Here is a 22,853-nt window from a genome sequence, read left to right as displayed (position 1 = left end):
GATCAGCTACGGTTTTAAATGAAAGGTTGAACATTTTTCTGGTGCCTTTCGAAGTTTTATTGAAAACAATTAATATTAAGTATTACTTTTTGTACTTTTAAGCACATACTTAAACTTACGACCTTTTATTCTGTTGGACTTACGTGGTATAATCCTAGCTAAAATCATAGAGAAACGTACTGTTGGACTTACGCTGTTTTACCGCTAATATAGCGAAGTTTTTTGTTTACTAATTGCGTCGTCCGCTCTGTTTATGGACGAGCTTAAGGCGAATTTTTCCACTTTTCATCTAAAAGAAGGGGTTAATCAGTCCCAATTTTATTTTATTCTCGTAAGTTAAACTTCATTATAATTTAATACAAAAGAATTTAAAGTTAAGATTTAGCCGATAATTTTTAAATTCACTGATTTCACTAAGCCTCGGTCAAAAGTTCAAGACAGGCTGATTGTACTATTGTAGACTAGAGACCAATTGGCCGTGTTGCGTTCGTTTTAAGGTGATTCACATGGTGCCATTGGCCAACGATAGCCGCTAATTAGGTAATTTGTTTAAATTAAATCAATTTTTGTTGTTTAAAATAGATCAATGCAAACTACGCACAAGGGTTCGTTCCCTGGTTTCTCGACTGGTGCCGTCAGGCAACGGTTACCGCTACGAAGATACGTTTTTTACTGGTAAAATAAATGATAGATTCAATCACACTATCACTAAACCCTGTCACCAAATCAACCAATATTTTTAATTCAGGTTCTTCCAATCATTTGTACTAGGTAACAATTGAATTATTAATTATTTTGCGCCCATTCTAACGTTACCTAAGAAAACAATGAACAATGGCCATATTGCCAACGATAAACGCTACAGAGATTATGTCTGGTGCAACCGCCAACGGTAACCACTGCGTAGATCATTTTGTTTGTTTAAATAGGTGGTAAAATAATTGATAGATTAAATCACACGATCACTTAACCCTGTCAACAAACCAACCAATGTTTTTATCCCGGCTCTTGCAATCATCTGGGATTTGATCAGCTACGGTTGGTGGCTACTAGTATCTGGGATTTGAAACCTGCCGTTGGGGGCTACTAGTATCTGGGATTTGAAAACTGCCGTTGGGGGCTACAATTATCTGGGATTTGAAACCTGCCGTTGGGGGCTACTAGTATCTGGGATTTGAAAACTGCCGTTGGGGGCTACTAGTATCTGGGATTTGAAACGTGCCTTTGGGTGCTACTAGTATCTGGGATTTGAAACGTGCCATTGGGGGCTGCTAATATCTGGGATTTGAAACGTGCCGTTGGTGGCTTCTAATATCTGGGATTTGATCACCTGCCGCTGGTGGCGAATAACATCTTGGATTTGATCACCTGCGGTTGGTGGCTTCTAATATCTGGGATTTGAAACCTGCCGTTAGGCTGATAGTATGTGGGATTTGATAACATGCGGTTGGAGGCTTCTAATATCTGGGATTTGATCACCTGCCGTTGGTGGCTACTAATATCTGGGATTTGATCATCTGCCGTTGGTGGCTTCTTATATCTGGGATTTGATCACCTGCCGTTGGTGGCTTCTTACATCTGGGATTTGATCACCAGCTGTTTGTGGCTTCTAATATCTGGGATTTGATCACCTACGGTTGGTGGCTCTTAATATCTGGGATTTGAAACCTGCCGTTGGGGGCTGCATATATCTGGGATCTGATAAAGTGCCTTTGGGGGCTGCTAATATCTGGGGTTTGAATTTTGCCGTTGGGGGCTTCTAATATCTGGGAATTGATCACCTGCCGTTGGTGGCTTCTTACATCTGAGATTTGATCACCTGCCGTTTGTGGCTTCTAATATTTGGGATTTCATCACCTGCCGTTGCTGGCTTCTAATATCTGGGGTTTGAATCCTGCCGTTGGTGGCTTCTAATATCTGAGATTTGATCACCTACGGTTGGTGGCTTCTAATATCTGGGATTTGAAACCTGCCTTTGGTGGCTGTGAATATCTGGGATTTGAAACCTGCCTTTGGTGGCTGTGAATATCTGGGATTTGAAACCTGCCTTTGGGGGCTGTGAATATCTGGGATTTGAAACGTGCCGTTGGGGACTGCAAATATCTGGTATTTCATCACCTGCCGTTGGTGGCTTCTAATATCTTCGATTTGATCGAAGCTTAATTGAAATACGAATACCAATTTTTTTATCTACTGAATGAGATATCAAGAGAAGTCTACTTTATATTCCATTCAAATTTCTCTCGCAACATTTCAAATTGAAATGTGCAAATGACCTTCAAACCCATTAATTGGGAAAATTGCTATATTGGTCACCGTTACCGATCACAGATAGATTTGCTTCCTTCAGTAGTGTGTATTATGTATGTGAAATGGTCAGCAAAATCTGTGAATAAAGTTTAAAATAGACATGAGCAAAAAGGGCTTTATTCATATCAACTCGATTACCGAATATCTAAATTTGACTAAAATTAACAAAATATTCTCTTCATGATTAAAAATCTTGTTTGAAGCAGCAAGCCATCTAATCCTTATTTACCTTCTTTTGAAATAAAAGTAGGGTGATACCTCTTTCAGTAGATGTTTGATTGATATTTCAGTTTCATAGAGTTTAAAAAAAATTGGTTCCACCATTGTTTAATATACAATATTGACCAATTGACTATCACAAATTTTACAAACTAAATTAAAAAACCGGTTCAAAACTTTATTAGTTTTGAAACGATTAAATTATAATTTTAAACATATATACTAGTTAATTCCTCGTAGGTAATTAGTTTATTGCCTTAGTGAAATTAATGCTGAATATTACATACACAAAGTAAATAATAAATTAACTTCTAAAATTTAAATGTAAAGTGTGTGCATTATTTTCCAATTAATAAAAGATATCCACCTATTTTCATTCAAATTATTTACTAATTTGTGGATAATGGATAGAAAATGTCGAGCTCTAATTGCGATATAGCTAAAATCAATCCCACAGGCTATTTATAATACAATATAACCTTTGCCCTATGTTTACTGTTTTAAATTTTATTTGTAAAATTTAAAACAAAATAGTATTACAATTTTTTTGATTAAATAATTATTAATAAATTTCAATAAAATAAATTCTGGTTAAATACATAACACTACTTTTTATTAATTTTCTGAAAATATCAGAGCTAGATATCAAAGACACATATTTAGTTGCTCTCATTTCGACACAAGTGCAACCGTATAGATTTATTCATTTAATAACATTTCTCATTTCTAATTATTTAAATTCAAAGGGCTGTATTAACTTTTAAAGGTGAAAACCCAGCTGACTGAGAAGTAAAAAAATACCAGGCTGCCAGGCTGTCTCTTACACAACAGAGTTGGCCATTCTCGCTTATGAGAAATGAATCCTTGTCATATGCATCTCTGGACTTAAGGAGCTCCAGGACTCCCAACTGAATCAGGGTGGGAAATAGGGATTTTTTTAAAACTAGACATTGGGCCAGCGACCCCCTGCCCTGGAATAAATGAACTGGTCCATGACCATTGACCAGGGCGCGGCGTCTGCTAAACTAAAGAAGTGGGTAATTAAAATAGTTGAGATAATGTCTGGACCCCGGTTACCCTAGAATTTCCTTAGTGGTCCTGACTGAAACTGAAAATGCCGCCGGCTTCTCTACATTTCAGTATCTGATATCCATTATTAGTGTTGTTACTAGATGTTTAGGTGTCATTTGTTTTTATTTTATTCCTTCTTTCAGTCCCTGATTTCCTTGGTTTTATCTTGTAATGATACATTCCCCTGGCTCTCCCATTATAAGTCTATGACTTCCTTATTTCAGAACTCTAATCAGACAGTCCATTAGTTACGATATATTAAGCTTCGCGCGTGCTAAATTTAGACTTGTAATGGAACAACTGCCGGCTGCTCTATTTTTGAGTTTTCAACGTCGTCGAGCTTGTTGAAATTTATATGAATTGTATCTATTTCATGTCAACGTTTGACTTCTTCAATTTGTTCCGCTTTTCTCTCTAAACTTCTGTTATTTTATTTAAATGATAAAAGTTTATTGAAATGTGTGGTTTCCTTTAATGCCAATAAATAGCGGCATGCTCGTCAAGTGATCACGACACCCACACTCTTCGTGAACGGCCCAAAATAATTAATTTCATGATAAAATGTTTTCGGAAAATGGAATTGTTCTTGAAAAAGCGGAGATATGCAATTTTTTGAATAAATTTAGAGGGAATAGATCGATTAAGAGTAAAATCAGTTGATTGAATTAATTAGTGATTAAGGATTAAACTACTAAAAATACTTAAAGAAAAATTTCAATATCTGAAACTTCAGTCAATTGATAAACCTCACTCATATCGTTGGTTTTTTCGGTCTTGGTCCAAACAAAGACGTTTTTGTATAATATCTGTCACTTCAGTCTTAAGGCAGTAGTCAACTCTTAACAGGCTGAAAATGTCATTTCCCGTCCCTATTATCTAAGGAACCAAAAATGCTATTAGTTAGCGGTTTTGAATAAAATATAAATCGAAATCATCTTTGGTTTGTCATACATTATTGATAATGATGGCACGAGATATTAGTGAGTATTAAATAAAATTAACAGCCTTTTCAAAATAGTAAAGTTAATTTCGTAGAACTGTTTACTTCTTAAATAAGTGCATTGGTTATGGCTAAAAGTGCGCCTCTTTTTAGGGTAGAAAGAAGCTAAAATACCATTTTTTTTTAGAAAATTTGTGGCAATAAACAAGATAATTAGCAATAATCAGGGGTAAAAACAAATCCAATTTAGTAAAATTTTGGAGCAGGGGAAATATATTCAGTTGATAAAACTTGATAATTCCAAAAACAGGTGAACATTTAGCCGCTCATAACAACCTAGCCTAACATAAGCTTAACCCTGTATCTAAACCTAACATGATCTATTACATCATAAATCAAATGGGTCTTAGGTTGCCTATTTATACCCTTGATGATCTATACATATTCTTGATTATTATAATAATTTGCCCTAAAATGTTAAACTTACAGTTTTGGAGACTTGGGAGACCACAAAAATCCGAAATTGCGTTCTAACATATGAATGCTCACTGAGAATAGCCAAAATAAAATTAATATAAAAATTAAAAAATAATGAAACCCTGTATACCTCATATGGAAGTGTTGAATTGTAAAACCTAGGGTTGGGAACTTGGGATATGTTTCTAGCATGAAACGAAGCAGACTAAATCAAATTCCAAAACAGAGCTGGAAATCAGCTTTTTTTATAATCATAAAGGACGAAAGACGCTATAAAGAGTATATTACACAGACTTACCAAAATTCAACTTAAGCCTTGGCCAAAACGAACGTCGAAAAATCACTTCAAACGATATTAAAACCTCTATTAACTGTAATTATTTACCTGAATTACTTTTTTAGACGAAAATTGGACCTGATAAAAACAATTTTGGTTTTTAAGGGCGTTATAGTTCATGAGAAAATCCAAATAAAGGTGTTAAAGCTCGGATGAAATACCAAAAAAATAATTAGCGTTGCCTTACAGTCGTCTGCTATCATAGCCCACTCGATCACGCGCGTCACGACGCAAGCTGCTCGCGCTCGAGCAGCGCAGCGTCCGGGAGCGCGGATCGAGTGGGCTATGCTGCTATGAAATAAAAGAGAGAGAGATAGAAAAGGGAAGACGAGGAAGAACAAATTTTACTATTTTACATTTATTTTTATTTTGATTGCTGCGCTCCCCTTATGAGGGAGCCGCCCTGATATTATAGGGTGTATTTTTTATTATACGGCAATAAAGAAACCTTGAAACCTTGATAAACTTTCTTACTGTCGTCTGCTATGAAATAGGGAATTCGATGCATAATTAATTAGTTAAAATACAAAAATTAGACTTCAATTATTTAAAAACTAAGCAGGTAAGTTTCTCATTTAGTAAATGCTTGTTAATTTGAAAGTATTCCGAAAACTAACTTCGCTGTAGTTTTTCCGTATCGCCTATGACAATTTCCCCAAAAAACCGGGTAAAATGTAATGCTTTTTCTATGGGACGCTAACCCTAAAAAGGTGATTTTTTCGTTTAGCATTACAAACGGGTATCAAGTCATATCTACAAGGGCCTACCGGCCCTGTAGAATAAAGACTTCAAATCCTGTCTGTTTTCATTATTAGTTTTTAATGGAAATAAATACAAAATAACACTAAAATAAGAGCCACCTGAGATTACAAATGGTTTTATGAGCCCTAGGTGAGCCCAAACTTTTTAACAATATTGAACTTGAGCGCTGTGACTAGAAAGCTACAATAGTGAGCCCGAATGAGCTCACAGTGATATAACTTATAGTATTGAGCCTAGGGTGAGCCCGCTTAATTTAATAAATGAATCATCGAGCTCGAGGTGAGCTCCGAATTATAACTCGGGAAATGTGAGCCCGAGGCTGAGACCCATTTTAATATACACCTTTGAGCTCGAGCGAGCTAGAAACTACCATTTTGGCAGTCTTGAGCCCGAGGTGAGCCCGCTTAAATTAATAAATGAATCTTCGAGCTCGAGGTGAGCTCCTAGTTATAACTCGGGAAATGTGAGCCCGAGGCTGAGACCAATTTTTTTTTTTTTTTTATTAGGAGAGAAAGGCCAATAGGGAAGTATTCCGCGGGCCCGAGACCAATTTTAATATACACCTTTGAGCTCGAGCTCGAGCGAGCTAGAAACTATCATTTTGGCAGTCTTGAGCCCGAGGTGAGCTCATTACGAACCAAAATGAAGTAAGGTGAGCTGCGCTGAGCCTAGGCTCTAGTGGACAGGTCTGGTTACGAGAAGTTTCCAAAACATTTAAATACATTTAAAGATTAAGCACTAAATGGAAATTATTAGGAGAAGTTTCCAAAACATTTAAATAACGCTAGAAAACCTAAAACAACTTATACCATAAGCTATTTTTGGACACCATAGTTTAACTTTAGACCACGTTAGGATTATTTTGAACACTAATGTCATTTCTGTAAAAACTTGCTTTTATAATTAAACCAAAGAAACTGTTCATGTTGGGAGAACTTTTGAATACAAAAAGATCCTTATATACACATATAATGTTATGGGATGTTTCACTGTTCTGTTGGCAGAGAGTTGAAAACACTTTTTTATGATGCCAATAGGGTAATGACCCAGTGTATATCAACATCATATCATCTACATCTTTGCTCATTGTTATCTCCATAGCTAATATACCAGGGTCCAGTGGGAGGGATACACAAATAGGTCAGAAAATCTCTGGGTCAGGGGCCCAGGGTTGTTTAAAACACTGCTTAGCGACGAAAATCAATTAGATTAATCGGAATGTGCAACTTTCTTCGGTTAATAATTGAAAGGGTATTAGGATATTTATTTTATTAGATATGATAAATAAGAAAATACAAAATTGATTTATTTCTCTTTTTGGGTTTTTCTTGAGTAAGATTAATTAATGTTATTAAAAATATACTACCACACAGTCACACTGATCTCAAGGACTATTTTAATATTATCCTTATTTCCCAGACTGCTCTCAATCAAGGAATGACCAAAATATTCTCGGCCGCATGGCGTCACGCGGGAGTGCGGTCACGTGGTAGGGTAGGAATAGTACTCAGACTATTTTCACCCGGGGGGAATGAGAAGAGCGTATAAGATATTTTCACCCGGGGGTGGTGAGAATAGCTCGTAGGCTATTTCCACCCGGGGGTGAGAATAGACACTCTCTTTAAATAAATAAAGCTTATCTTAACACTCAAGCAACAGCACATAAGCAGACGAATGCATTTAGGATTTATTTACTCCCTCATAGGCGGCGCCTTATTATTATTTGCCTAACCCGGGATGGAAGCGTCCATAAAATCTCTCTCGTAAATCCCGCCTGTATACGCCAGTTCACAATATGATAACAATGGTCAAGTTGGTCTCAGCCATTTGTGGTGATATTAAAAAAACCTAGAAGACTTCTCAAGGTAAGCGATGACACGCACGCTTTCTGTTCCGGCTTTTGGGGTTAATTGTTATCTATAAATTGTAGGATTTCTTTGATTTGATATCCGTCGGATCTATTATCCTTATTATTGATAGCGCGGAAGGTACTGCCTTCGACGAAACGCAAAAAATGGCCCAGTCTCGTGTACTGTCCTCTATAATTCCGGAAAAGAGATTTTTCCGACATTAAGTTGATGAATCTTTGGAACCAAACATACAAGTAGCTTTTTCTTAAGTTTTTTGTTAACGCGTTAAATAAACTCACCGTAAAACTTATACGTGAACGTGGGGCCATGGACTTTGTAATTCCAAATAAGACCATCAAAGTGAATTTAGGGAAATAGATTTAAATTTAATGTGCCCTCGTCGTGCTAGTCTCCTATTGAGATTTGTAAAATCCATGGTACGGCATTTTAGACGTTCCCGCGTTAGCGTCAAAGAGACGCCAGAGTCTAATTATGATTTCCCCTTGCTAGTTCCGATAACTCAAAAAATCCGCTGAACAGGCTAGGAATGTTTCTATGGCATTCATGAAAAAGTCATATAGTTCTTTGGAAAGGGGAATGACACGAAATGGAAGTCAAACTGTTAAGAAAAGAAAACTGGATGAGCAGTATCATCCCTACCGAACACCGTAAGTTCAACTTAATTTGCACCCTTGTAAGTTAGGTAGTTGAACAGCGTTATGACAGTAACCTGAAAGGGCTAGACGACTGCAACCTGACCATATAGACAATTTTGGAAATTACATACGAAGTAACCAACACACAGAGAAGGGTTCGAGGCCCGCATTAGGGTTCGACACTACACGCGGGAGACTAGCTAACTCTCACTGATTCTAGCGGTGCTTCTTGGCGAGATGATGGAGAATATCCCAATGGCGGCCTCGTGCCCTTGTGTGTTGGTTTCTCTGTATGTAATTTCCGAAATGGTCTATTGACCCTAATATAACCTCTCCTAAGTCAAACACTAATACTATACGTGTCAAGTTACCGTCTTATCTCGGCTCTGGCGAGGTGTGTTATGTACGTGGTACTTTTATCCGCGTAAAGATCGAGACGAAGTCGTCTGGTAGAAGAAGTCGACGATAAATGTGGAAAATTAGATTTTACGGGAACACCAAGGCGATCCAGTAGTAGCTTGGATAAGTCTGACCCAAAAGTACGATCCAGTAGAAGCTTGGATAAGTCTGACCCGAAATGTTCGATCCAGTAGAAGCTTGGATAAGTCTGACCCGAAAGTTCGATCCAGTAGAAGCTTGGATAAGTCTGAACGGAAAGTACGATTCAGTAGTAGCTTGGATAAGTCTGAACCGAAAGTCCGAACCGAAAGTAAAGTTCCGTAACACTGTTAAGACCTATGAATTTAAGCCAATAGCTTTTAAGCAAAGTACAAGCGATTATCAAATTCGCGTTCAAAGAAGAAGAGCTTCGAGGCTTGATTATGGGGCATCGTTGGCGACATAATTCGTAAATAAAGGTTTTTATGTAATTCTTAAAGGTTTTTATGTAATTTAAGAGGTTTTCGTATAATTCTAAAAGGTTTTCATATAATTCTAAAAGGTTTTCATATAATTCTAAAAGGTTTTCACATAATTCTAAAAGGTTTTCACATAATTCTAAAAGGTTTTCACATAATTCTAAAAGGTTTTCACATAATTCTAAAAGGTTTTCATATAATTCTAAAAGGTATTCATATAATTCTAAAAGGTTTTCATATAATTCTAAAAGGTTTTCATATAATTCTAAAAGGTTTTCACATAATTTTAAATGGTTTTCATACAATTCTTAATAGTTCGTATCTATATAACGTCATTGTGGCTCAAAACGTATCAACTTTTGGTTTTAAATAAAGTTTATCTATTTAATAATCACGTTGTTTTTTATCCGTAAATTCATTAAATATTTTAAATCTTACAGGGGTTGTTCCCCTTATAAGTAAGTGTTTTGCGGGCGAAATATACTATTATTAGACTGAAAGGGTCTACTGTTACCATCAACTCTACTCTCGGGACGAAAATTTCCCGCGGTCGTCAAAGAGCCCAAAATCATTTGTTTTTCCCGACCCTTTATTCGGTCTATTTCAGTTTTGTGGTGAGTCGCGGTTGGAATAAGGCTAGTTTGGATAGAAATAGTAAAAATCTTTAGTTGAAGTTTTGAAAATCGTATTGTGGCAATTAAAATGGCCGATGAAGAAAATTTAAATTGGAATTCATTGGGTGGTAATATTGGAGCAATAACATTAGGCGCGCTGCAAAACATAATCAGAAATCCGGATTTTGTAAGATCTATAAATGAAGCGGCAACCTCTCAACAACATTCTCCTGCCACTATCCCGCCAATGCCCAGGTCGCTATCGTCTACTACGACTACTCGCCCAAATTTTCCAAGTTACTCAGTTCCATACTAATCTGGACAGGAACAAAATTCTCCATCTACCAGTACAGCCTTCACCAGTGTTCCACAGTTAAATGCTCGTAGTCATCAAGGCACCAGATTATTCCCACCCACTGCTTCTGAATTATCGAGCTTCCAGAGGAACCAAACATTAGAATCTAACTACAGTGGCTCAAGATTTCAACCACTTGCTTCGACACAAATTCCACTGCACTGCACAGTTTTGCCGGGATTTAGAAATACAGCGAGTTCGAATCACTGCAATCTTAATTCCAATGTAAACGATGGTCTAAGATAAGTTTTTCAACCTAGTTTCAAAAGGAATGTTTTCAAGCCTAAACTTAGCATGACCAGGAATAAGCGATCCAAATTATAGTAAGCTTTTAATTGTAGTTTTAATTATAAACGTTTCTTCAAAATATTATATGTTTTTTTTAAGCTTAAATATAAGCAGTACAAGTTTAACATTTCGACGGAGAACGGTGGAATGTATTATATGACAAATTTTAACGGTTTAAGGCGTCGATTACATATTACGTAACCCTCTCTCTAATTTGGTAAAGAAACGCATCAGACCCGTTTTTTTGGCTTACTCGTAATCCCTTTTAACTTTGAAATCCTCAACTGAACTTAATGATAATACTAGACATAAATTTTGTTTGAAAATATTAAGTAATAATTTGATTAAGCTAAACCTCTCCTGTAGCAACAAGTAACTTCTTCAAAAAGACCGTAACAGCTTACTACCCTCTCCACGACGTTAAATATGTATACGATTGTTCTAGAAGTTGACTTTATTTCTGTTTGGCATGCGTTCAAACGGATAATGTCTACAGCAGAAATGAATGAGCTAGTACAGAAGCAGCCATAAATCGCGCCCTCATTTGATCAGGCAATTTGCCTCCAGGCTCAAAGGGCTAGAATCTTTTTTGATGAACGTGATGATGTTGGAAATTTAGCGGAAATTTCAGCACGTAGAATTTGGAAAATACTTTCCGAAAATGCACCCGTTGCCGTAAAGACTATGTTTGACTTCCTCGCTGTAAAAGCTTTTTCTACAATTGAGGAAATATAAAGATGGGATTTCTTCCCGACCAGTACCAGTACAAATGCCTTCCACTCAGGTGTCCCCCTTCAGTCAATCAGCCACGCCCAGTGTTATATCCTCCCTTTGCCTCATTTGTTCGTACGTCTGCCGCTCACCGTTATCAGGAGTCTTCAGAACCCAACCGAGTTATGAGAACCATCTCGACCGCTACCCACTCCTGCCAGGGATAATATACTCTTGGTTTACTTAACTAAAACTGGTGTTGCCTCTAAAGACGTTGAATCCGAGTTCGTCAAGCTGGTCAAACCACGACATTTAAAGATTGGCATCAACGCGATTCGTGAGAATGGGATATTCATAGCCCTACGAAATGAACAGGACAGGAATATCCTTAGTAATTTCCTCCAGACTGGCGCTGAAGTATCCCCGATATTCAAATGTCTGGTTGCCACTCAACCCTTGCCCAAGATGACGCTCATTGACATCGATAAAGAATTGTCCTTAGAAGAAATCCACTCGGCCTTGCTTTCTCAACCTGGGATTGAGTTCGAAAATAAGGATATCCGCGTTGTCAAACGATTTGAAACCAGACGCGGAGTTAACGCTATCTTGGAGGTCAAACCAGCAGTTTATCATCATCTATCAAAATACGGCACGGTCTATCTGAACTTTACGCGTCATCGCGTTCGCGAACGTTTTAATATCACGGAGAACGTGATGGTGGAATTTTCATTAATGTTAGAGATTGGGCTGTATTCGACCCATTCTCCACTCAAAATACTGGTGTTAGTTAGAGGTACGTTGAAAAGTTCAACTTCCGAACTGAGGGATCCATGCGAATCGGTGAGAATGTGCGCCATTATATTTTAGAAAAAAATCTCAGGCCGTTTGAAAGATGATGCTTTCCTCTTCCTTCTCACAACTGAACTGACTAGGGGCTTGGCTTTGCGTTTTCTTTTATTACCACTTAATTTTTCGAATTTCTTCCGCCGCGCTGAGGGCGACGTCTTTCGCAGCCACTTTACCGTGGGACTTTACGGATGATCTTATAGGAATACCGCTAGTCACGTTGGTCGCAACCTTTGCACTTGCATTTAAAAACTTTCTCCCAAGGAATATAGCCCTTGTTGTAGTAGTAGTAGTGTCATGGCTCGACGAAAAGCAGAGACTATGAAATTTCCTAAACCGTAACCGTGTTGCGATGGTACGCCCCTGTACACAGTCAAAGATCAACCTAGCTGGGATGAAACTCTTGATCCATGTCCGATCTGGTTCAGAAAATGATGATCGTAGTCCGACATTTTCCTGCTCGTGACGCGTTTACTTAAACGCTCTAAATGCAAATGATACGTGAATCACCGTCACTTTCTTATTTATAATGGCGTCCACATTCTACGAGGCCTAAAGTGTAAGGTAACGTGAAGACCTCCTCGCTCGAAATGTACGGGAATACCGAGCTCGCTCATAATGTTACCTTCAATCGACTGGAAAGTGTTACTAGCAACAGGAAGGTAGTGCGGTCTGGGAAAGTCTTTATCTAACGTCTCACCATCATTACCCTGTATGCTCACGATTCTGAGAAAAGGTACGTGCACATCTCCAACCGGTCTACTTCCGACTATGTCCGAATAAACAAAGAAAGAATGGAGACCAGCGTCCAAGTCCACGGGGTACGCAGCTGTTCTAGAGGGGACAAAGGTTGAGGTTTTCGATGGGTCTTTTGAAAATCCCAGCATACCGGCGAGTTGTCCCGGTATAGTTAACATGCCACGGAAATTTACACACGGCCTATACGTCGAATGTAACTGAAACTATACTTGGCATTCGAAGGGCTTTCGGACTCTATGATATTGTCATCATCGCCGACGTGGATTTTAAGAATAGTCATATCCGAAACGTCATCCTCGTCGTAATTAAATTGCTTTAAGAGAGCCTCTATATTTCCATAATATCCTGCGGGTAATCGCACCATTCTAGAATAGGACAGATCCTTCCCAATTCCGGTGAGCGTGGACGTGCACGTAACTTTCATGTTATTTCAAGTGTGTGGATATGAACTTTCCGCTAGGCCGACCTCATACGGTCCTTATAATTTTACTGGTTCGGGCAGATAAGTCCTAAATTTGCTTCTCGTATTATCGGGGAAATATCCCATCGACGAATCGGAAGGAGTAACGTAAAAACTCATGCTCATGCTATATCTCTTTCCTGAACCCAACTATCGAAGGACGGTGGATAACCTTTCCCACGAACTAATCTCTCTAGTGTCCCGTCTGGTCTGCGACGTTTCCGCAAGATCTTTTCTATTTAAACACGCTGGTACTTCGGTCTTTCCCAATTTTCTATAGTTGTTCCTTGTAAAAAATTCGAGTAATGGGGTCGGAATTCAAGTCATGGGTCTTAAATACCGGCGGACTTCGATGTAATCTCTCCGCTATTTTAAAGAGTTCTTCCGTCCATGTGGGTAAATATATCTCCTCAAAGATATTCTTATGATTGCTTATACGAACCACATCGCCAACATCATAGGGATACTTTAAAGGGGGTGAAAAGTTTACTCCCCCATACAGGTTTTCCCAGACGCGTTTCGAGGTTTCCGTGGTGACTTCAATAGGTTTGCATTTTATGGACCGATGATAATTGTTGTTGTAGGCCCACACCAAATCTTTTAGCACGTCATTGTACTTCAAGGTGTTATTTTCCGTAAAGTAACGATACATACGACTCTTTAGAGTCCTGTTGAACCTCTCGACTGCCGTAGCTTTTTGCTCGGAATCAGGGGGCGAAAAACTCTATCCCTCTTCTTTTTTGCTCTCGCTGAATGTCCTTGCAAATAAGCTCATTTCCATGATCACTTTGCACCCTCTTAGGTAACCGACCTGACTCTAGAACAGCCTTAAATGCAGAAAGAATGGTTGGCCCTTTCTTGTCCTTCGTCGCTACCACAAAAGCGTACTTACTGAAAACGTCTATGCAACAGAGAAGGTATCTCACTTAAAGGTAGCGCACTCAAATTTTGTTTTCGTTACGATGTGGCTAAAATTACGAGCCCAGCCCTTGGGTCATAGTGTTTTTCCCGCTTATACCTAACCTTCTCTCTCGTTCCTTCTGGCCCCATAAAACTTCGAGGTCAGACTCCTTTTGGTAAAACGATTTCCCTTTTCCTCACCACATCGACAATGCACAGTGATCTCATAGGGGACTTAACTGAAATATCCCTCTCCCTCCGACTCCGTGTTTTTATTATTTTCGCAAATTATAGTTTATATAATAATATGTCTATAGGGTAGTATCAGCCCAATTTTGTCGTCTGCTTATAGATAGATCCATAAACGATGTGCCTATACTTCGGGACTAGCACACATGAAAATCTGTGGTCTTTGTAATTTTTTATTGACTGGAAAAAAGTGCCGCCATTCTAATCGCAAGTTTCTATGCCGCGTACAGTAAACCATGGGCTTTTGGATTGATTATTTACTCCTTAGCCATCAACATGGAAAAGTCGGATAATTTTAATAGTTTAGAGGCACATGTTCAAAATAGATACAAGGTAAAAATTGCGTACATTAATGATGTAGACCCATATTTGTTGAAGAGCCAAGATTGTAAAGTAGTGAAGCCTAATCAACATGAAACTTTCCAATACCTGCCACCCGTTTCCTTTTCTGATATTTACTGCTATTTAATCGAAGGAATATCGCCCTATAGCAAAAACCAATTGAAAAACTATAAGAATTTAACGGGTTATAATCAGTTTGTCAGTGGGTTTGTACGAGAGGTACTGGTGAAAACGTTCGATAGTCACATTCTAGTCAAAGGCACTGTAAGTATTTAGAAAGCTTTTTGGTTTTAAAGTGAACTGTTGTTCATTATATACCTATATATTCTAGGTTATGCACTCCCAAAGATTAAACGAGCCACCACTTAAACCCTGGGTGATTGAGAATGCCAATAACTCATATATAACCTGCGGCCATTGCAATTGCATGGCTGGGTTAGATGAATCTTGCTCCCACAATGCAGCCTTACTTTTTACGTGGATTATGCAGTCAGATTTCGGGAAAATACAACCGTAACTGGAGTTAAAGCATATTGGTCAGTCCCCATCGTGAAGAAGGTTTTATATGTGCCAGTTGCCGAAATGAATGTTAGTTCTGCCACATCAAGGAGGAATCTTTTGGACTCACTCGTAGTCCCCATAGAAACTGTGGAAAATTCATCTGTCATAGAAGATCCGGACAATTCTTTAACTGGTCACTCATCCAAAAAAGCATCTTGTGTATTGGTTCAAAACCATGTACCAATGGCCACTAACGCTGATCATAAAAGGCTTACCGACAAGTTATTTAGTCATGGTGAGATGGCGGCGTATTTCAGCACGAATCGAAATTGCCAGGACGAATATATTCCAAAATGTATTAACGAGGCTTTTTTTATTCTTTTAACGGAGCTCTTTGATGAGAAAACCAAGGGTTTATCTTTTAAAACATTGTGAAAGTATCAAGATCGATTTTACCGCGGAACAAGCCAAGAAGGTTGAGGAAAAAAGAAAACTGCAAAGCAAAAGCAAAATGTGGAATCATTTTCGAGCAGGTAGAATTATCGCCTCAAATTTCCATAGAGCCTGCCATAGCAACCCTCAAAACCCATCGGCTTCCTTAATCTCAGTAATTTGCTACCCAAATTCGCACAAGTTCGAAACTAATGCTACAAAGTGAGGTATTACAAATGAGGAAGTCATGAGAAAAGAATATGTAAAGGAAATGGAACAAAAGCACAATAATTTTCAAAGGGAAATTGCAGGCCTTTGCCTTAATCCAAAATACCCTTTTGTCGGGGCGTCTCCCGATGGTTTATTTTGTTGCGACTGTTGCAGCAAGGGGATATTGGAAGTGAAATGCCCCTATTCTTTAAAGGATCAATCGTACAAGGAAGGACTTCTTCGGGCAAAATTCTGCCTAACAAAAATTTCAAAAATTAACAGAAATCACGAATACTACTCTCAAGTACAGGCCCAGTTGTTTGTCACGCAAAAGACTCTTCGTCGATTTTTGCGTATGGACAAATGTGGATTTCTGTATTGACAGAGTATTCCCGGATGAGGATTTCTGAAAATTTGAATGCCCAAAGGCAGAAAAGTTTTTTGAAAAAGCTATCTTACCCAATTAGTCGGAAAACTTTTCACTGACGATCCTTCGCTTAAAGAAAACCAGCCAAAAAGGAAGAGAAGGAAAAATAACGTAGGAACCGAAAATAGTCAAAACCAACCTTTAACTTCTTCAGGCCCTAAAACTTTCACCACTTTCAAATCTGTCAACCCTAATATTCTATCTCCAAGCAAACTATTTCCGCAAAATTCGTCTCTCACTATTTTGGATAAAAATGTAGTTGGAAAGACATCTACTCAGGAAAATAACCGAAATAAGAATGGAAACCAAAATAAAGTGGATAGTCAACAAAATATAGTTGAAGCCCTAAACAAATTGGATAGTCAAGAAAACAAGGGTGAAAAAGAAAATATATCTATAAGTCAAGGTAAAGTTGAGAGTCAAGGGAAGATGGGTGGGAAACAAAAGATATTTGAGATTCAAGAAAATAAGGATGAAAAACCAGATGATGTTCAAAGTCAGAAAAATGGATAACCACTTGGAAGTCAGGAAAATGAGGGTGAAAAGCAAGATAAAGTCGGACGTCGAAGCAAGAGACATAAAGTTGAAAGACAAGGTGCCTTTAAAAAAAAAAGAAAAGGACGATGACAGTCATGAGCGATGGATAGTGATGAAAATGAGCCATAGTGTTATTGTAAAGAGCCTGAATCTGGCTCGATGATTAACTGTGAATCTGAAATCTGTACAATTAAGTGGTTTCATATTCAGTGTTTGAATATAAAGAGAATTCCAAAGGGAAAATGGATTTGTAAAGATTGCTCCAAAGAGCTGAAAAAATGAGTAACCAAAGAGAGGCGATAAAAATGTAAAACTTTGTTCCTAATAACTATAAATATGCGAATAAGAATTGATCTCAGATTTCAATTTGTGATAAAAATTTAATTTACTTGATAGTTGTGATAGAAAGAATGTAAACATTTGTTCCTTAAAAACACAAGTAATCGCGTAAAACACTACAGTATTAACCTTTACTGAAATTAAATTTAAAGTTCGTTAATTTTTAAACTTTTGTTGATTATTTCACAACCACTACGTACAGTCAACGTAAATGGATTTTTTCTCGCGACTGAAAAGTAGTAGCGAGAGAGAAACGCTTCATTTATGCTGACTGTACAAAACATAACAGTTCGATATTATCCGACCGTTATTCAATAGAAACAACTGACGGTGCCAAATTAATTAGTGCACAACAAACTACTGCTATTTTATCTATCGTGGCTACAGATTCTCCAGTATTTTTTTTGACGAAGTAGCCCTATTACTCTCTCAACATGAATTCTTACGTTAGCTAATTTACGAGTAGCTTCTATATCATAAGGATCTAACTGTTTCTTTCCATTTACAAAGGTTGGGTACTTGATACTAGCACAATAAAAGCCAACAGAGTCGTCTATGTCAAATCCTCGACCAGCAAGAATCAAGTCGCCTAGCACTAGTTTTTCTAATAAACCTGAATGCTCAGTTAAATATTTGTCGCTGACACGACCACCCCACCCTTTAGAAATGAAACTGATAAACCCTTGTGGAGTTATTCCAATTAAGAACTTAATAGTATTCTGGTGTTTATAACTGGACCAGGTTTCGGCACGACATTTAACACTAGATGGTTTATCAGTAAATACGTCAAAACAATCAATGATTACAGCGCATTTTTTGCCGAAATTTGCACGGAAGCACATGGGCATTGTTGCCAGTAATTCGTCTCTTTCCGGCCATCTAACGAATTTATATAGGCGATTATGTAGAGCATTTAGGCAATTGTGAAAAATTCGCCCTACTGCGATATCTGAAACTTTCAGATATCCAAAATGTATAAGCTTGTTCTTTATTAGTTGAAGCTAGTCTAAGTTTCATTAATGTTAAAATCAACTGTTGGAATGAACTTAACTTATAATTTCTAAAAATATAAGGTTCAATTTCCTCTAATTTATCTGTGAGATATTCGAAGCATTCTACGCCTGTGTAAAATAAAACTTTATCCTTAGAATCATTAAAGTAAGAGGGACTGAATCTTAACTTTTCTATCTCCCCATCTCTCTTGGTTACATCAGATGTTAACTTGGCTATTTCTTCATCACAACGCGTCATAGTTTCAATTGGGAAGTTAAAGCGTCGATCATTTCCCAACATTCCTTCAACTTAATTTCTAAGGATTCTGCTTCAAATTTGGGGCAAACTCTTAAAATAGTTTGCGAGTATGATTCAGCAACGTGTGGTGTAGTTTGCATGCAAGAATCTGTTAATTTAGTTTCAGTTTGACCACCAAAGTCTATTCCGTTGGATTCCGTTTGGACTCCAAAGTCTATTCCGTTGGATTCCGTTTGGACTCCAAAGTCTATTCCGTTGGATTCCGTTTGGACTCCAAAGTCTATTCCGTTGGATTGCATTTTCTGCCAAACGTCAATTACACTGGAATCAGATTTGCTCAAAACATCTACACCACTGGATTCTGTTGGTCCACAAAATAATTAGAACATCTCGGTAGTAGTTTGCTTATTAAAGTATGACATACCAGTTTCAATCATAGAAATATCATTTCTATGTTCATCAAGAGAAAAACTGGTCCCAAATGTACTTGTAAATAGGTTATTATCATCATTGACTTTGGCAAGCCAATAGTCGACACGTAATGCTAAAAGCTATCGCAGCGTAATTTCTTCCGAGCTGGTGTTGATGTTGCCGCTGGGAGATTGTTTGATTTAAAATTATCATTTAAAACTATACTGGAGTATTGAAACCTTGCTCGTCTAATTCTCCTTTCGTAACGCTCTGCTTTGGATGGGTTTTTGTTTTGCGCCATCTAGCGGATGGTGCAAAGGTTTAGTCCGACTATTTGATTACGGCAGGGCGCGCATTTTTCCCCCTTTCTCCCCTTTTTTTCCCGTGCGGAATTACGGAAATTTTTAAAAAGTACTCAGTATCACACTTAGGTGGCTCTGCAACGTGGAAGAATTTTATTTAAGAAATTATTTTCCTCCTCGACCGGGTTTCGATCCCGCACCATCGCACAGAGCTTTCACTCCACGGATTGACGCCTTCACGCTCTCGGCCGTCTAGTCTTATTAACAAGCTCGAGTTATGTTGCTTAAACCTTGCATCTCTCTCACGTCGGCGGCCGGCGCATTCCTCTCGCGTCTTGCTTAGTTGGGGCAGGGAGGAAAGAAATTTGTTCGAGGCGGCGAGTCTCGCGTTTCCATGGTAGCGCGCCTATACAACTATACATGCCAAGAATTGAAATCTCTTGGCGGGAAATTAGCGAATGGTAGATAGGCAGTTTAAAACGGGTAGCGCTACAATTATAAAATACGTCTCGTTTTTAGCATTAGAAGGTTTACAAAATTATTTTTGGAAAATCTGAAATATAATAAAAACTAAACACATTTTTGAAGTAAGAGATATTTGATTTGTAAACCAAAAGAAATTAATAACGTAGTCTCTGGAGAGTGTATCAGGGAAACCTCTGTAACTAAGCAAATTTATGATATTACCATCTCTGTAAGTGTTCGAATTAAATAAATATATATTTATATTGCAAGTTAATTAAATTAACTTGCAAGTGCTTTGTTAAATTAATATTCAAGTAATGACACCGGATTATATAAAACCATATTAGTTTGTTATTATTCAGTTTAAGTTAAGTTAGTCATAGTTCTTCATTTCGGTAAAGCACTCTTACTGTTATTTCATACTGGTTATAATTACAAATAGTTGAATACGTCCTACTACAATACTAGGTCTACTTAGCGTTACACACGAGAGGCACATCCTGAGAGAGACTCACTGGTAGAGAACCGATCGAGGGAGAGAGTGAGAGTGATGCATTATCACTAATTCAGTCTAATCCTAAACTCGGGTTAGGTGCAAAGGTTCTTTATCTCTATCATGTGATTATAGCGAAGATAACTGTTCAGTTCAGTTCAGTTCCAACATGCTCCCCTCTTTTTTTCGTTGTCTGAGCTATTATGCTTTATACATCTTTGTTTTGTTTCTGATTTTTTTTTCATACATTATTATGTTACTTCATTAATACATTGTTATGTTCTTTTGTCACATTATAGCACTTTAGTCTATTATTACCATTTATATATCACATTAGTCTTATTATCACATTAATCTATTAATTATTTATCACATTTTCTATTTATAGTATCACTTTGGTTTGTTAATACTGCAACCTTAGTGTGTTGCAAAATTCTTTAAATTTTCTAGTTGGTATTGCCTTGGTAAACATATCAGCAATATTATCATTTGTTCTTATGAATTCAACATTAACAAGACCTTTATTAATACAATCTCTTATAAAATGATATCGGATATGTATATGTTTCGTTCTATTATTCTCTATACTATTTTTAGATAAAGCTATGGTTGCCTGATTATCACAATATATGGTTGGCTTTAATTCATTAGTTCGTAATCTAAAAATATCTACTAATTCGATTATAATTCTTGATATCCAAATTACTTCTTTCGTTGTCTCTGCTAATGCAATATATTCAGCTTCGGTGCTTGATAATGCGACTATGTCTTGTTTAACAGTTCTCCATTGAACTGGATTATTGCCAACATTTAGTATGAACCCTGTGGTTGATTTACCATCATCTAAATCCATCCCATAGGATGCGTCGGTATAAGCGTCGACCGTTAAATACCTTAATGCGTTATAATTCAATCCATAAGCATTAGTATCAAATACATATTTCAATACACTTGTTAAATGATCACAATGTATTTTGGCTGGATTTTCCGAGTATCTTGATAAGCTAATTACCGCATGCATTATATCTGGTCTTGTACGTTGTGCTATGTATAGCAATATTCCTATTAGTTGTCGGTATGGAAAGTCTACTCTTTGCCCATCAGGTGGACATTGTCGTTTTGAGAATACAACGCCAACTGGTACCGGTATTTCATAGATTCTGGTTAGTACCATATCCCAAGCTTCTTTTATTTTAGCAATATATCCCTTTTGATGTATATATGCTGTGCCATTCTTGTGAAATTCAAATTCTATCTCAAGAAAATAGTGCAATGGTCCAAGGTTGTTTATTTCGAATTCGGATTCAAGTCTTGTCGTTATGTCCTTCATTACTTGGTTATTTTTAGCAATTATTATGATATCATCTACGTAAATTAGTAGTATCCCCTTATCTTCATAATGGTAAATACAATTACAACCTTGTAACTTCTTAATGTTCAAATCATGTAATGTTTTGTCTAACTGTTCATACCACTGCCTACCGCTTTGTTTTAACCCGTATAACGCCTTGTTTAATTATATAAAAAAGACTTGGTTTGCCCAAGCCTTAAAAACAAAACGATAAGAGTTTTTCCAGTTGTCTGAAGCGCAGATATTATTTTTTTCTATTGAATTTTAAAGACAATCCGTATTTTACTACTCTGTAGAATTTAATTCAATCACCTGATTTTACTGCTAATGGATTAGTTTCCTATAAATTAATTGAAATAAAAAATTACTTATCTCAGATTTTTCAAGAACGATTCCATTTTCGTGAAACATTTTATCGTGAATTTTTTTCTTTTCAAGGGAGAACGTACTTTAATTTTCAAATAATACTCTCATTAATAATGTATTATATGCGGTCTTTTCGAATACAAAGGGGGCTGTTATCACCTTTCTTATATTTGATGAAGGGGTTCGTTTCTTCTTTAGGCACAGTCACAATTATTGAACTGTGTATATCAGTACTTGTGGGGAAGATTTTAGAAGTGTTGGTTGAGTTGCTGTTTAGTTGACAACATCATGAAAACTTGATGTGTTTAAAACTTTTTGAAATGAAAATTCTCCGAAATTAAAAAAGAAAGTGTTAATTTGATTAAATTTACACAATATCCCTCAACATAATAAATGCATGATAAAATGTTTCAGGAAAATGGAATTGTTGTTGAAAAATCTGAGATAAGTAATTTTTTATTTCAATTAATTTATAGGAAACTAATCCATTAGCAGTAAAATCAGGTGATTGAATTAAATTCTAAAAAGTAGTAAAATACGGATTGTCTTTAAAATTCAATAGAAAAAAAATAATATCCGCGCTTCAGTCAACTGGAAAAACTCTTATCGTTTTGTTTTTAAGGCTTGGGCAAACCAAGTCTTTTTTATATAATATCTGTTCCTTCAGCCTTAATTTGTATTAATATATTATAAAAATAATTATATGATTGTCAAACGTCACTAATTCGATGTTCCAGTAAGATGTTCATGAGCATATTGGCTCAC

The 22,853-nt window shown here is 37.0% G+C and overlaps 1 long non-coding RNA gene across 1 annotated transcript; it reads left to right on the top strand.

Annotated features, from left to right (window-relative positions):
* The first annotated feature begins 234 nt into the window (after window positions 1-234).
* LOC149649042 (uncharacterized) lies at window positions 235-829 on the top strand. The gene is made up of 4 exons (XR_016371659.1): window positions 235-331; window positions 419-497; window positions 583-675; window positions 749-829. It is a non-coding gene; the product is annotated as an uncharacterized LOC149649042 (long non-coding RNA).
* Window positions 830-22,853: the final 22,024 nt, after the last annotated feature.

The sequence above is a fragment of the Phalangium opilio genome, unplaced genomic scaffold (assembly GCF_054372755.1).
Source record: "Phalangium opilio isolate 3A_F unplaced genomic scaffold, DU_Popi_V2 ptg000088l_1, whole genome shotgun sequence".
NCBI lineage: Eukaryota > Metazoa > Arthropoda > Arachnida > Opiliones > Phalangiidae > Phalangium > Phalangium opilio.
The sequence above is the reverse complement of the archived record's forward strand: the minus strand, read 5'-3'. Positions and strand labels throughout refer to the sequence as shown.